At 33.6% G+C, this 14005-nt stretch overlaps 1 protein-coding gene across 1 annotated transcript in view; it reads left to right on the forward strand.

Annotated features, from left to right (window-relative positions):
• LOC106877952 (zinc finger protein 845-like) overlaps nucleotides 1-14005 on the forward strand; it is a 28644-nt gene that overhangs the window by 3477 nt on the left and 11162 nt on the right. The window lies entirely within an intron of this gene.

Raw genomic sequence — 14005 nt, forward strand, 5'->3', positions numbered from 1 at the left:
GCAAAAAGAGTTTATTTCAGTAAGCAAAAACGAAATCGGGATAGCACCTGTGACCAGCGTCGCCTTTCTGGCACATGTGCCCGTGACATGTGTAAGGATTTTCGAGCGAGATCGTTGCCAGTGCCCCTGGACTGGCTCTTGTGCGGGTGGCACATAAAATACACCATTTTGAGCGTGGCCGTTGCCAGTACCGCCTGACTGGCCTTCATACCGGTGGCACGTAAAAGCACCCACTACACTCTCGGAGTGGTTGGCATTAGGAAGGGCATCCAGCTGTAGAAACTCTGCCAAATCAGATTGGAGCTTGTTGTAGCCATCTGGTTCACCAGTCAGTCCTCAGTCAAATCGTCCAACCCATGCTAGCATGGAAAGCGGACATTAAACGATGATGATGATGATAATGTTGAATTCCTTATAGTTTTTGACAAGGTACCTTTTACTCAGGAAAGCATGTTGCTGTATATGGAAGATACCTTGTATATTCTACTTGCATTTTTACTGTCCTTGATCTTTTAAACAATTGCTGCACTTATATCTGAAACATAGTTGCACAGTACCAAAAAGTATTAATTCTTTGGTATAACCTGTTTAACACTTCCTCAATCATTTGCATTAATTAGCAAAAAGATTTGACATATTTTGAACAGGTGTCACTCCTAAGGGTGAATATGAAAAGATATTAAAATAACAAGTGCTTTAAGGGCCAAACTAAGGTTTGAAATATTTTAGGTAAAAATAATATAGAAAATGGTTTTAAAAACATTTATTTACCATCATTTAAATGGTGCTTTATTTCTGTGTGTTAGATTTATTTTATTTTCTAACAAAGTGCTCTTCTTTTTCACGCTCAACATGTTATACAAGATGCCTTCGAAAAGTATCCAATTTTTGTGCCTAAAAATACAGTTTTGTACATTTCACAAATTACCTTTATTCACCTTCAAATTACAACAATTGGGAAGAGGAATGGAGATATGCATGTACATGAGTATAATTTCTGTTTACTAAAATTCGATTTTTTGGTCAATTTATGTTTATAATAGTGGTGGGTCTGTTTGACAAACCCGATTCATTAGCTCAGTCACTTGAAGTAATGAGTAATTGGCTGTGTGTGTGCATGCATATCTATATATATGTGTATTTATATATATATATATATGTGTGTGCGTGTATATATATATGTGTGTATATATATATTTGTGTATTTATATATATGTATGTATATATATGTCTATGTGTAATGTCTGTATATATGTGTATGTTTATATATATGTATAATCAAAATAAGCAACAGGATGTCAAGAGGTGATGCAGTGCAACCATTTCGAGCAGCTCCATTTAATTGAACAATGCAATCATTACATCAATTTAAGTGCAAGGCTATCCTCAGCTGCATAAATAAATAGAATTTTTAATCAGTTGAGCACATTGATATAATTTTACTCAAATTCTCTAATAGAGCAAGAAGAGGGAAAGAGTCCATGTTGCTCCTGATGTCACTCAGAATCTACTACACTTCTAAGAGCTGTATGCAGTTTGTTAGGGCCATAGCTTGTAAAGGATTGTGGTTCATTTTTAATTAATTGATCGTTTTTTTTATGAACTACCAAAATCTAAGGCTAGAGGACTGTCTGTTTAGAATGGATAGAGTGAGTTGACAGTTTGTAGTTGGGTATGGTCATAAATATTGTCAGGATTTTAGGAAATGTATAAGTAATTGTCTAAAAAGGAGGCTGGGTAGGAGAAGACTCTAAATCAAGGTGTTAATTACCAGTTAAAGGGGCAAGATACTAATAAAACCTATGATGTTAATACAGAGGAAATTATCATGGGGTACAATGTATGATGGTATATAAACAATATTGCTATGTTGTATGAAGATAAAATTTAAGATTACTAAAAATGATATAACCAAAATAGATAAACTGTGTATATAACAATTTTCAACATTAGAAAGGGAAGATTACATAGAATTAGTTTAATATTCATTTATGTATTTAATTATTTACTTATAAGGTGGTTTCTATAAAGATTGCTCTGGGTATTTACTTATGGAATACTGGGACATTAAATCATGCTATCTTTATATTAGTTATAAGCTAAGAATCAGAATAATGAGTTGTGCACAGATAGATGCACATATCTAACTATGTGCACACATGCAAATATACACAAATATTTGTACTTTATTATGGGTATGTTATAATCAACTCTTCTAGACTTAAAGTAACTAGAAAGTTTATATTTCTCTTTAAGAACATTAATAACTTATAAGAGATGAGAGGTCAATAAGTAAAGATACCGAATAAGAAAACACAATAATAAGAAATTGTAGAGAATAGTAAGAAAATATATATAACATATATAATACTAGGGGGTAAGTTCACGTCATATACAACACTAAAATTAATTATATATTGAGGGTTTGTTTATGTTAGGCTCATTTGATTTTTTTTTCTTGAAAATAAAAAAATATTGCTTTTTATATTAGATTCACTAATAATTTCTTTTTCATAGTAGAACTAATAATTTTTTTTTTTTCCATAATAGAACCAATACTTTCATCTCTGTAGTAGAAGCAATTCTTTCATCCTTGAGGTAGTGTCAACCCATCATCATCATAATGAATAGTGCAATGCCTGATCTCTATGTCGAGGATATATTCTTGATATATTTATGTTCTGAGATGAGGATTACATGTTTTTGAATTTCAGACATTTTCAAAAAATTAAGGAAGCCTTTTTATACATATATATATATAGAGAGAGAGAGGTGGATGTGTGGTAAGTGGCTTGGTTACCAACCACATGGCTCTGGGTTCAGTCCCACTGCATGGCACCTTGAGCAAGTGTCCTCTACTATAGCCTCGGGCTGACCAAAGCCTTGTGAGTAGATTTGGTAGACGGAAACTGAAAGAAATCCGTCATATATGTGTGTGTGAGTTTACGTGTCTGTATTTGCCCCCTCCCCCCACATCTCTTGACAACCAATGCTGGTGTGTTTATGTCCCTGTAACCTAGCAGTTCGCCAAAAGTGACCGATAGAATAAGTACTAGGCTTACAAGGAATAAGTCCTGGGGTCAGTTTGCTCGACTAAAGGTGGTGCTCCAGCATGGCTGCAGTCAAATGACTGAAACGAATAGAAGAATAAACAATATATATAATCTGTATTCAATTAATAGAAGAAAAGAAAATGGAGAGTTGAAAGTTAGTAATTATTTATTAATAAATTGATATTTCTTACTTCCTACAGCTGTTTCCATTTGTGCTCATTAAATAAGTTACAAATTTATATTTTAAATTTGCATTTATAAGATATTAGCAAAATATCATTAGGGAAAATGATATACATTAAAAGGTTACATGTTGACCTCTCTGTTCATACCAGCAGACTAAATATATGGAGTTATTGTATTTTTATTTTTGTGTGTGCATGAGGGTTAACGGATTAATTTGAATATAATAAAAAAATAAAATAAAATGGATAAGGTAGAATAAAATAAAATAAAAAGTAAAATGCAATAAAAGTAAGACAAAAATAAAATAAGATAGCATAGAATATACATATATATTGATAAATATGTACATATAGATATACATATACAAAAAAAATACACATAAAAATGTAGACACACACACACATAAGAAAAAATTGACATACTGACTATGTATTTAATCAGTGCCCATTGGTTGCAGAAATTTTAATTAGTTTACATGCAGTTAAGCCTTTCAAGAAAATATCTGATCATAACGGTTCCTCAGTATATGCGCGTGTGTGTGTGGAATTATGTGGTAATAAAAGACTCAGTAATAATCGCATGCATGTATATATATATATTTGTAAAATTACTACACAAGTAAGTAGATAATGAAAATGCCACTTTTTTAAAACATTTTTTGGGGGTTTTAATTAATTTACATGTTTCGGTTTTTCTGAAAAACCTTATCAAAAATGAATATAAAATATGTGAGAAGAGAAAAGGGCTATTAATAAAATAAAATTGAAATTAAAATTAAGAATGACATTCATAGTTTACTGTTATTTCTTGCATGCGCACGTGGTCCTTTCCTTGAATACTGAAAACATGGTAATTCCAACTTGTTCTTTTAGTAGATTACTACTATCTGTAAACTATGAATGAAAGAGTACAGTAGGGTTCGACACCATCCCCCTGCCGGAGCCTCGTGGAACTTTAGGTGTTTTCGCTCAATAAACACACACAACGCCAGGTCTGGGAATCGAAACCGCGAGTCTGCTGCCCTAACCACTGGGCCATTGCGCCTCCACTATGCACACACATATACTGAACATTGTATACAAATATATATACACACAAATGGTGTCTGTGTTGAAGAATGTTGCAATGATTGTTAGTGTGTAGAATGCAATGTAAGCAATGTGGGTTCGATTCCCAGGTGAACCCAGTAACAATGTTAATAATATAAAAGTTTAAAATTTATGAAAATATTTATTTGTCATAATGAAAGAAAGCAAAAGATTGACGTCCTGGAATAATTCCAAAAACCATTAAAGAATTATCTGAACTATCAACACCAAGAACTTGGAAGACTTCATTATCATAACTCCTGAGGAGTAAATATTCTGCAGTATTTTCAAATGTTTGGTGTTCAGTTTGTCCAGGTATTTGGTATATATTGTTTTCTAAGTCTGTTATATAAACATATTCACCAACTGCTGTCAGACAAGGTCTGTAAATATCAAGTTTGAAATTAATTTCTCCTGGTACTAACTCTATCCTCCTGACCAATGACTCTTCCCTGTACCAGTCAACAAGACAGAAATCATACTCACAGTTCAACTCTTCCACCTTTTTCGTCTCCGTTCTCACAACAACAACATCACCAAAAGCTGTCACTGCTACATCGAACACCACCGCATCTCCCTCATATTTTCCATATTTCATCGTTTCTCCATAACACACTTCATATTTACATGTCCCATCATTGATATCAACTACATCTACATAATAAGAGTCGTAGGCGTCGGGGTTGATGCAAGCGTAGTAAATGTTTTTGTTGTAGTATTTTACTTTATAGTGCTTGTCTCTCTCATTTTGAGTTATGTTCCTAATATAATGACCACCACACACAAGTTGATTGTCATTGTATTTATAAACAGTGTTGTAGTATTTCTCAGTTTTGATGCTTCTTAAACGACAGAGATCCCTGTTGAAGACCATCATTTCTTTACCAAAGATGACTATGAAACGTTGATCCGTCCATTGACATATACCTAGTGGTTGTTGCTGTGGTAATTGTTTATGTTGAAGTATGTCACCTGTGGTTGTTCTGATTAATGTGATAGTATCTCTAAACATCAACACATAGACATTGTCATCTAACTTAATTAGTTTGCTGTTATAGTCAACATAATTATAATTAACAGGTTCGTCGACTGCAGGAATGGAAAGCGGGACCATTGCTGTTCTATATGGAAGTCTCCTCACTGATATTTCATCAATTCCTGACATACTCTCTGCTATGTAACTACCACATCCCACCTTTAATCTACCTTTACTAATTATTTCACCTGATTCACCTCTTCTTCCTCCATCTCCATCTTCTCCACTGTATTTCAGTCTATTAGTTAACTCATTACTGAATATTTCGTTGTTCATCTGGGATTTATTGGAAAGGAAATGAAGAGTAAAATCAAGCTTTACTAACGACACAGATTCCAGAATGTTCAGTTGGTCCCCATCAATCTTTATGCAATGACATTCAATCAATTCAATATGTTGACACCAGTAAATACCCCCCACTTTTCTCCATATTACACCATAAGGTACTCGACTTTGCCACACTTTATATTTCTCCAAATCTTGTTTCTTCAGTTGAAATATTTCTTGTCTTTGTGGAAGAGTGACCATTATGTGTGTTTCTTGTGTAAAACACACACCACCAACTACACTTCCAACATTTCTGTGACATAGCAGCTCCCCGTCTTCATCAAATATTTTAACATTTCCATTATTGGCTTTTTCACACACAACTGTCTTTCCTTCGTCAGAGATATCAATATCTTTTACTTGAACAAGACATTTGTCTGTTTGCAAACGAGAAACAGGGAAACTTTCTCGATTAACCATAAACAAACCTTCAATATATAATTTATTCTTTTCCCAGTTGCAGCTTCCAACAAATCTTGGTCCTTTACAGTTTATACTGGAGAAATCTACTTTATCTTTATAAAATCTTTGACTTAAAAATATTTTATAGTATTCCCCAGCCTGTGTCAAACACACAATGTTTCTATATTCATAGTAACTAGAATATCTATCCCACTCACCTTGAATGTACAAATAACTGTCATCAGTTGTCATCCTGTCATAATGACCAAAATTCATCATGTAGTGTCTAACTGAATGTAAATATTGACCATCACTACTGAGGAAAACGATGAATCTAGAATTGTTGACAATGATGACATCATCAGCAGTAACTTTAATACCAATGGGGCGATTAATATTAAGTCTCTCTCTTGTTACTGTTTCAGGTATGTCTATTTGTTTTATTTCATTCACAGTCAAATGTATTTCATCAATTTCAACGACATATAAACTAAATCCACCACCACTTTCCCATTTAAAAAACAGCAGTTGATTGTTTGAAAAAGAAGCGATATAACTATATGTATTTTTCGTCTGGTAAATTACCAACGACAATGGAAATTCCACTTTTAATGTCAACAGTCCATATTTCTCACCATAATCCTTAGTCGTAATAACCAGTGTGTTTGACTGCCATCGATACATTTTGATGTCGTAATCAACATTCAATTTGATAGAATCAAGAAGCCGACCATCAAATGTTAGTATCTTAATGTTTTTATTCTCATTATCATATCCTGCAATCAGATTGTTTTCAGTAACAACCAAGGGAGCAATCCCCACTGGTCATTTGTCTCCAAAACCTCGAGGGACATGAATGTGTCTACCTTTATCAGAAACTGTCAGATCCTGTAGATATAAAGAAGAAGACAACATTTCACTGACAGAAATGTTTCTGGAAAATACATCTACCAGGTCGATATAATAATTAAGTTGATTATTTGTAACGAGATCGTTAACCAACAAATTATGGTCGTTTATAGCAAACATACGGCTGTTCTCTATAAGATATACAAACATTTGGTCAATAGATCCACCGTAGAGATTGAGGGGACGTTTCACTTGGGACATTAAAACACTGGGGACCATCTTAATACTACAAGGATGATGATCATGACGATGACGACGACCATGACTACCATAAACATGACCATCACGACTGATGTGAGTGTTGTACCGAAAAGCTTTTTGCTTTGTCACAATTAATAGCTTTTCTGTTTCCTTTTCTATTGATAATGATTTCACTCCAAAAGGAATATTAATTCTATGAATTATTTCAACTTGATTATAGTTTTTAATGGCTAGAATATCTAAATGTGATGGTTTATCACAATAACAAACAATTTCACCTTCACCCATCTTACACAGCCGTACATAAGGCTGCCTTAATGATACACTTCTCACTGTCTTTGATAGGTTTCCAACGACCCTTAATTGTTTCTGTAGGGGTAATGTGACACCTATATGATTAAAATCCCATCGACATATATCCGTAGCTGTAGATGGCAGAGATAATCTCGACACAATGTCTCCTTCATTAGAAATGTATAACAAGCAATCATGGTTGATGTCGGACACCACCAACTGTCCATTTGCCAGATTACATATTTCGCCAATGACAAGTTTTTTGTCATTCTCCTTTTCTTTGAGTCGTAGATTTAGATTTCTGATATAAGGATTTTTCAGGTGTAAACAACAGCCAGACGACCGGTCCTGATACTTGTAAAGAAGGACCCTGTTGAGTTGAGTGTCCGGTAGATAAACAGTTCCTTGGAAAACAGCAATGTGAGGGTGAACAGGGAAAGGCAGTTGCCACTGCCATTTCATTTCTCCATATATATCATAACATATCAGAATAGAGTGTCTCTTGAAGAGGACATAAAAATAAACATTATCAGAGTAGATGTGATGAGGGTAGCCATAGAATGGAAGGTATTTTTGAAAAAGTTCTTCACCGGATATGGAATAAAATACCAGTTTATTTTTCCTTCCATTGACAACTACAAAATTAATTGGAGTTGCAGCAATGGTGACATTAGAATGTCCCAGAGAAATTCTTTCAATAATGTCAACTTTATCTTCTTTGATCAATAGGATATGGACCTCGTTTTTGTTTTCAGTGGTGGTCACAGCTAAACACTTATTTGATACAATATGACATATTTCCATGTAATCAGTTTGGACCTTTATTAAAGGGCCTTTTCTTAGTTCAGGACAGGTGATACACTGAAGTCCTTTCGTTTCATGGTAAAACACCAGAAAGTTGTTTGAGTTGAATCTACAAAAGATAGAAAGAAGCTCAAGGAAAACTAAATTATTTTGGTTAATTATTTCCTCATTATCAGCGAATAATATAGCTTTCTTATTATTGTAAATTATTAATATAGAAAATGTAGACATAGGTAGAATATTTGTTATGTTGTAGCAATCTTCAATATAAATATGATCGTTCAAACTGGGGGTAGGTAGCTGTTGAGTGTAAGACAGCTTGGGCCAAAAATCTTTATCTGTTCTAATGATGTGAGCAACACCAAAATAATCTGTTACTAAAATAGTGTCTGTTCCAACAGAAATATGCCGGTATTTCCTGCCAACATCTCTCTTTGCCACACGACCTGTAGCTGAAATCTTATAAATAATATGTCCCTGAAGGACATAGAAATTATCTTTGTATGTAGTGATGTCAGTTGCTAGATCCAGAGAATTAGTGATGACCTCAAATAATTGCTGGCCATCCAGATTGTAACAGATAACTCTATTAATATTGGAAAACGATATTAACAGGTTATTCTGTAGACCTACAGCAATATCTGCAGGTATTTCTTTTGTAATGAATTTATTTTTAATTCTCATATCAACCCAGTTCACAAGGTAAATTGTCTTACCAAACATTTCTACACCCATAAATATAGAATGTTCTAGGTAAGAAACCTTATAGAAACCAAATGGAAGTGTTTTGATTTTAAAGCTTACGGAATTAATAATAAGAATCAGTTTTTGAAAAGGGAGGGTGGCCAGAACAGTGTCTTGAGCAATTCTGGTGAAATCTGTGACAGGAGATGGACAATGGACATCATTTCTGTCACCGTCTCTTGTCACACAACATATTGTCATACAATGGTGGGAATATGTTACTACCCCACCTTGTATTGCAACAATATTGGATATTTTGTTGTTGCCAGTATCTTCAGATTCATCAATCTTTGCTTCTCTGATTACAACTGGACAAAGAGGTCGAAATTTTAGGGTTAATTTTGGTGCCTCAATGGTCTTGTGTTTGTCTTGTAAAACATTTGTCTTTAAATAGTGTTTCAAGAACAATTCTAGTTTTCCAAAAATAATAAATTCTTGATTGTAATTGTTTTTCTTAATGTCTTTCATCAAAATATCTATTCTCTGCGTATAATCTTGTAGGAAATCCTTTTTATCCAGTCCTATGTGTTTTAAAAAAGTACATATTTTTTCCTGAAAGTTTATCAACATATTAATTTTGTCTTCATATGCATTGCATCTTGTATAATATATGTGCTTATCGAATACATCTCGTCTTCCAGTTATTTCCCTCTTTTTATGGTCTTCTTTACGTTGTTTTTGTCTTGTTATTGACTGAGATGAAGGTTGTGTCTGTGACATCTCTCGCCTTGAACCAACATCTCCCCAGTATATACACTTTTGATTGTAGATTCCATCAACACTTTTTGTTGTTGAGTCACAGGAATCTCTTTTCAGAAATTTATGTGTTCTTGAAGTATTTCGTATTTGGTCTTCCATAGTGAATCTATAATGAAATGTAAAGAAAATATTTAGCTTTGTGAAAAATACCTAAGTTTCAGCAAGATGGTGGTTACTTCATTATTTTAAACATACAAACAAAACATTTCTGTATTTCTGTAACAGTATTGGTTTGTCTAATTAATATTTAAACAACTTTTCGCTGGAATAATAATTAGCAATAAACATCTTATTACAATCTATTGCAAGATGTATTAATATGTTTCATTAATTACACGGAGTAAAAATATTAGCACACCATTTATTAACTTGGAAAGCTTATCAAAAGATGGGGTTTAATATATTGTTGTTGGCATTCCATCGCTTACGATGACTAACGTTCCAGTTGATCCGATCAACGGAACAGCCTGCTCGTGAAATTAATGTGCAAGTGGCTGAGCACTCCACAGACATGCTTACCCTTAACGTAGTTCTCGGGGATATTCAGCGTGACACAGTGTGACAAGGCTGGCCCTTTGAATTACAGGCACAACAGAAACAGGAAGAAAGAGTGAGAGAAAATTGTGGTGAAAGAGTACAGCAGGGTTCGCCACCATCCCCTGCTGGAGCCTCTTGGAGCTTTAGGTTTTTTCGCTCAATAAACACTCACAACGTGATCCTATGACCTCGAGTCCACTGCCCTAACCACTAGGCCATTGTGTCTCCATGGGGTTTAATATAATCACACTGTTATGCAGCATGTTGAGAGGATCATTAATATTTGTTCATGATTGGGATAATAAAGATTGGTTAAACCTAATTAATAAAAGGCTGGTCATTCTAATTATATTTAATACTAGGACTGAAAAATGTGCATGCTCAAAAGGGTTACAAAATGTCATAATAAACCTTAAAAAGCTCAAAAATATTGGAATCACTCTATGTTGTACATTCTGTGGCATCTTAAAGCGAAAAGAGACTTATGTGTGAATTCCAATGTCACAATAATTATTAAACCGAGTTCTTAATATATAAATCTGAAAATGTACAAAATATGATCTTTAACTTCGAATAAGTAAATTCATTATAATGCTCTTCCTATCAAAGTATGTAAAAAAACATATTTCACACTGCATGCAAATTACCATGGTAATAATAATAATTAAAAAAACTGGATTTATGATGAAGTCAAATCTATATAACAGTGAAAGTACGAAAGCGAAAGTACGAAAGCAAAGACAATTCGCATTATGATGCATATATTAATGGAATTGTTATGCGAATTAAATTGTTACTAAATTATTTTGGATTGATTACGTGTAAATTTATAAAAATTACTATTCATGGATTGAATTATTGCGAAAGGTGACATTAATATTTGTACACAATTGTTTTGTTAAAATTGAGCATACGATAATTTGACTTAACTTTTAATAAAACTTAATTTCGATGAACTAAACAAATTTCTTGTGATAAAAGGATTCCACAGAATGTACAACATAAAGTGATTCCAGTATTTTTGATCAACAATGCTAGTCCCATACATTTTAAGGTTTATTATGACATTCTGTTACCCTTTTGAGCATGCATATTTCTCAATTCTGGTTTTATACATTTTAAGGCAATGCTTGTAATATTTTATATATGTACTGTATTTCTTCTAATGGTGTGGCAGCTAATGGATGTACGTCTGTGTGTGTGTGTATGCATGCTTCTTGTGTGTGAGTGGGTATGCGTGCTTGTTCTCATGTGTGAGTGTGTGTGTATGTGTGTGTGTCTGTGCATGTGCTATTTCTTGGCAGGTGAAGAGTGTATTGTTTTATGTCAGTAGAGGAGATATAACTGGTGTAATTTATGAACTACACACACACACACACGTACATCCAGTAACTTCCTCCACATACATAAATACATGAACACAAAACACACTTGCACGCATGCATACACACACACACAAGAACAAGCATGAAAACATACACACACACATGAAGCACAGACACACACACACACAGATGTACATCTATTAGCTTCCTCTTCCACTTCAACAGGTCAAACAGAACAAGCATGCACAAAGACAGCTCTGTGCCAAACTGTCCATCATTGGTTGATTTAAAAATTAACCAATAAAACGCAATCACCACACAAACGGCCATGGCCCCCTTACACTTTTATTCACAAGCTAGGCATGTATTGTCAGCATGCAGTAGACTGTTGGTGGTCACTGATGAGACAGTTTTTAGGTTACAATGAGAAACAAACAGAAAAGGGGGATTAGCAAGTGAAGTGTATTTTGTTTTATGTTAGTTAAGGGGATATAACTGGTGTAGTTTGTTATGAAGTATTGGGTATTTAATGATGTTGATTTAGAAATATTGGCAGGGTGTTTAATGATATTCTGGTGACTCATTAGAAATCATCATCATCATAATTATTCTCCACCTCCTACTTCGTCTATAAAATAACGAGTTAAAGAAGTGATTTTAAATTCTCAATCACAGGATAATGCTAATAATATAGCCTGAACAGGATAAACTACCCCCATTTTGCAGAAAAAAAAGTGTAGGTGGTTAGCAATGAGACGCGAACTCACACCTCAGTGAGTGTTATTTTATTGACCCCAGGGAAAATGAAAGGGAAAATGACCCTCTTCAAAATGTCAGCTCCCTGAATAAACACGGACTAAACAGCATATTGTTTTTGAAAAATACATTGATTTCACTTTCTTCAATTGGATTAAAGTTATGTTGTTGTTATTGCTGTTGTTGATATCAAATTTTATGAAGAGAAAACCAGATAATTGCAAATAATTGAAATGTGAAATTAGAATGGAACTTATGCTTATGTTTCACTTGTGCCATTCTACTTGGTTTATATTAAAAACACAAACAAAAAAAAAATCATACGAAAACTCAATAATCATATTAAGCTTTAATGTATATATGTATGTACACATGCACATATATGAACGCTTATGTATAATATATGCCCTAACAAGCTTGCGCATATGTATATTTATAGATCTATATGTACATATGTATCTACAATCATCATTTTAACCTCACTTTTCATGCTGGAATGTGATGGATGGCTCAAAGAACATCTTGCTTGAAGTTGCATTTTATGATTTTCTTTCACTGAGCATTTTAGAGATATTGTTATTTTTTCATAATAGAGTTTATAATAATTCCAGACAATATGAAATATGCCTCAGAAACTATCCATCTGATAAACAATATTGAAGGTGGTGAGAAAACATTTCATGCCTTCCACATGAAAATAATGTAGGATAAAGATGTGGGGAGAGAAAAATATATGTTGTTATCAAATTGTTTAATATTTAAACAATTCTTTTTGTTTATTTCAAGATATAAATAAAAAATTAAATTACTAGAACACTTACATTTATATTCAAAGTTTAATATGAAAATAAAAATCAGTTTTAAAAATTTCATTGATTGAATGAAAGAAAACATCAGTTAGTGGGGTTGTTAGAATGTCAGACAGAATATTTTGTGGTAGTTATTCTCACTATGTTCAGGGTTCAAATCTTAGTGAGGTTAATTTGTTTTTTATCCTACAAGGGTTGATAAATAAAATACCAGTCTGAGATGATGGTCTTATGGAATCATAAGACTTGGGCGAGATGCCATGCAGTATTTAATGTGGTTCTTTGTGATCTGAGTTGAAATTCCTATTTTCACATAACCGCAGGTCCCTTAGCCTCCTTTTAACAGAGGATTTCTCAATTGCATGCATTCATGTTAGGTCTCTTGTTTTTGAGAATATCTTCTTCCTACCAGTCTTGAAACTCTGGAAAAATAAAGGCTCTTACACAGGGTCTAATTCCCCTTGATTAAACTTCTAAAAAAGGGAGTTTACCAAAAACAACCAATTGATTCAATTGATTTACAAATTTGAAATTTCATTTCAGAATTAGAAATCATTGTAAACTACCTAAAATACTGTTTAATTAATTGAATATTTTCACTCCTTTCATTTCCATCGAATGGTTTTTACATAGTTTATAAATAAATAAATGCACACTTTTAAAGCCTAGCCAGGCTCATGGGCCCGGTTTCCCGGTTTCATTGACTTATGTGTTCCCCCGCTGGATGGGACGCCAGTCCATCGCAGCGTTACTCATTTTTGCCAGCTGAGTGGAC

This window comes from Octopus bimaculoides, chromosome 28 (assembly GCF_001194135.2).
Source record: "Octopus bimaculoides isolate UCB-OBI-ISO-001 chromosome 28, ASM119413v2, whole genome shotgun sequence".
NCBI lineage: Eukaryota > Metazoa > Mollusca > Cephalopoda > Octopoda > Octopodidae > Octopus > Octopus bimaculoides.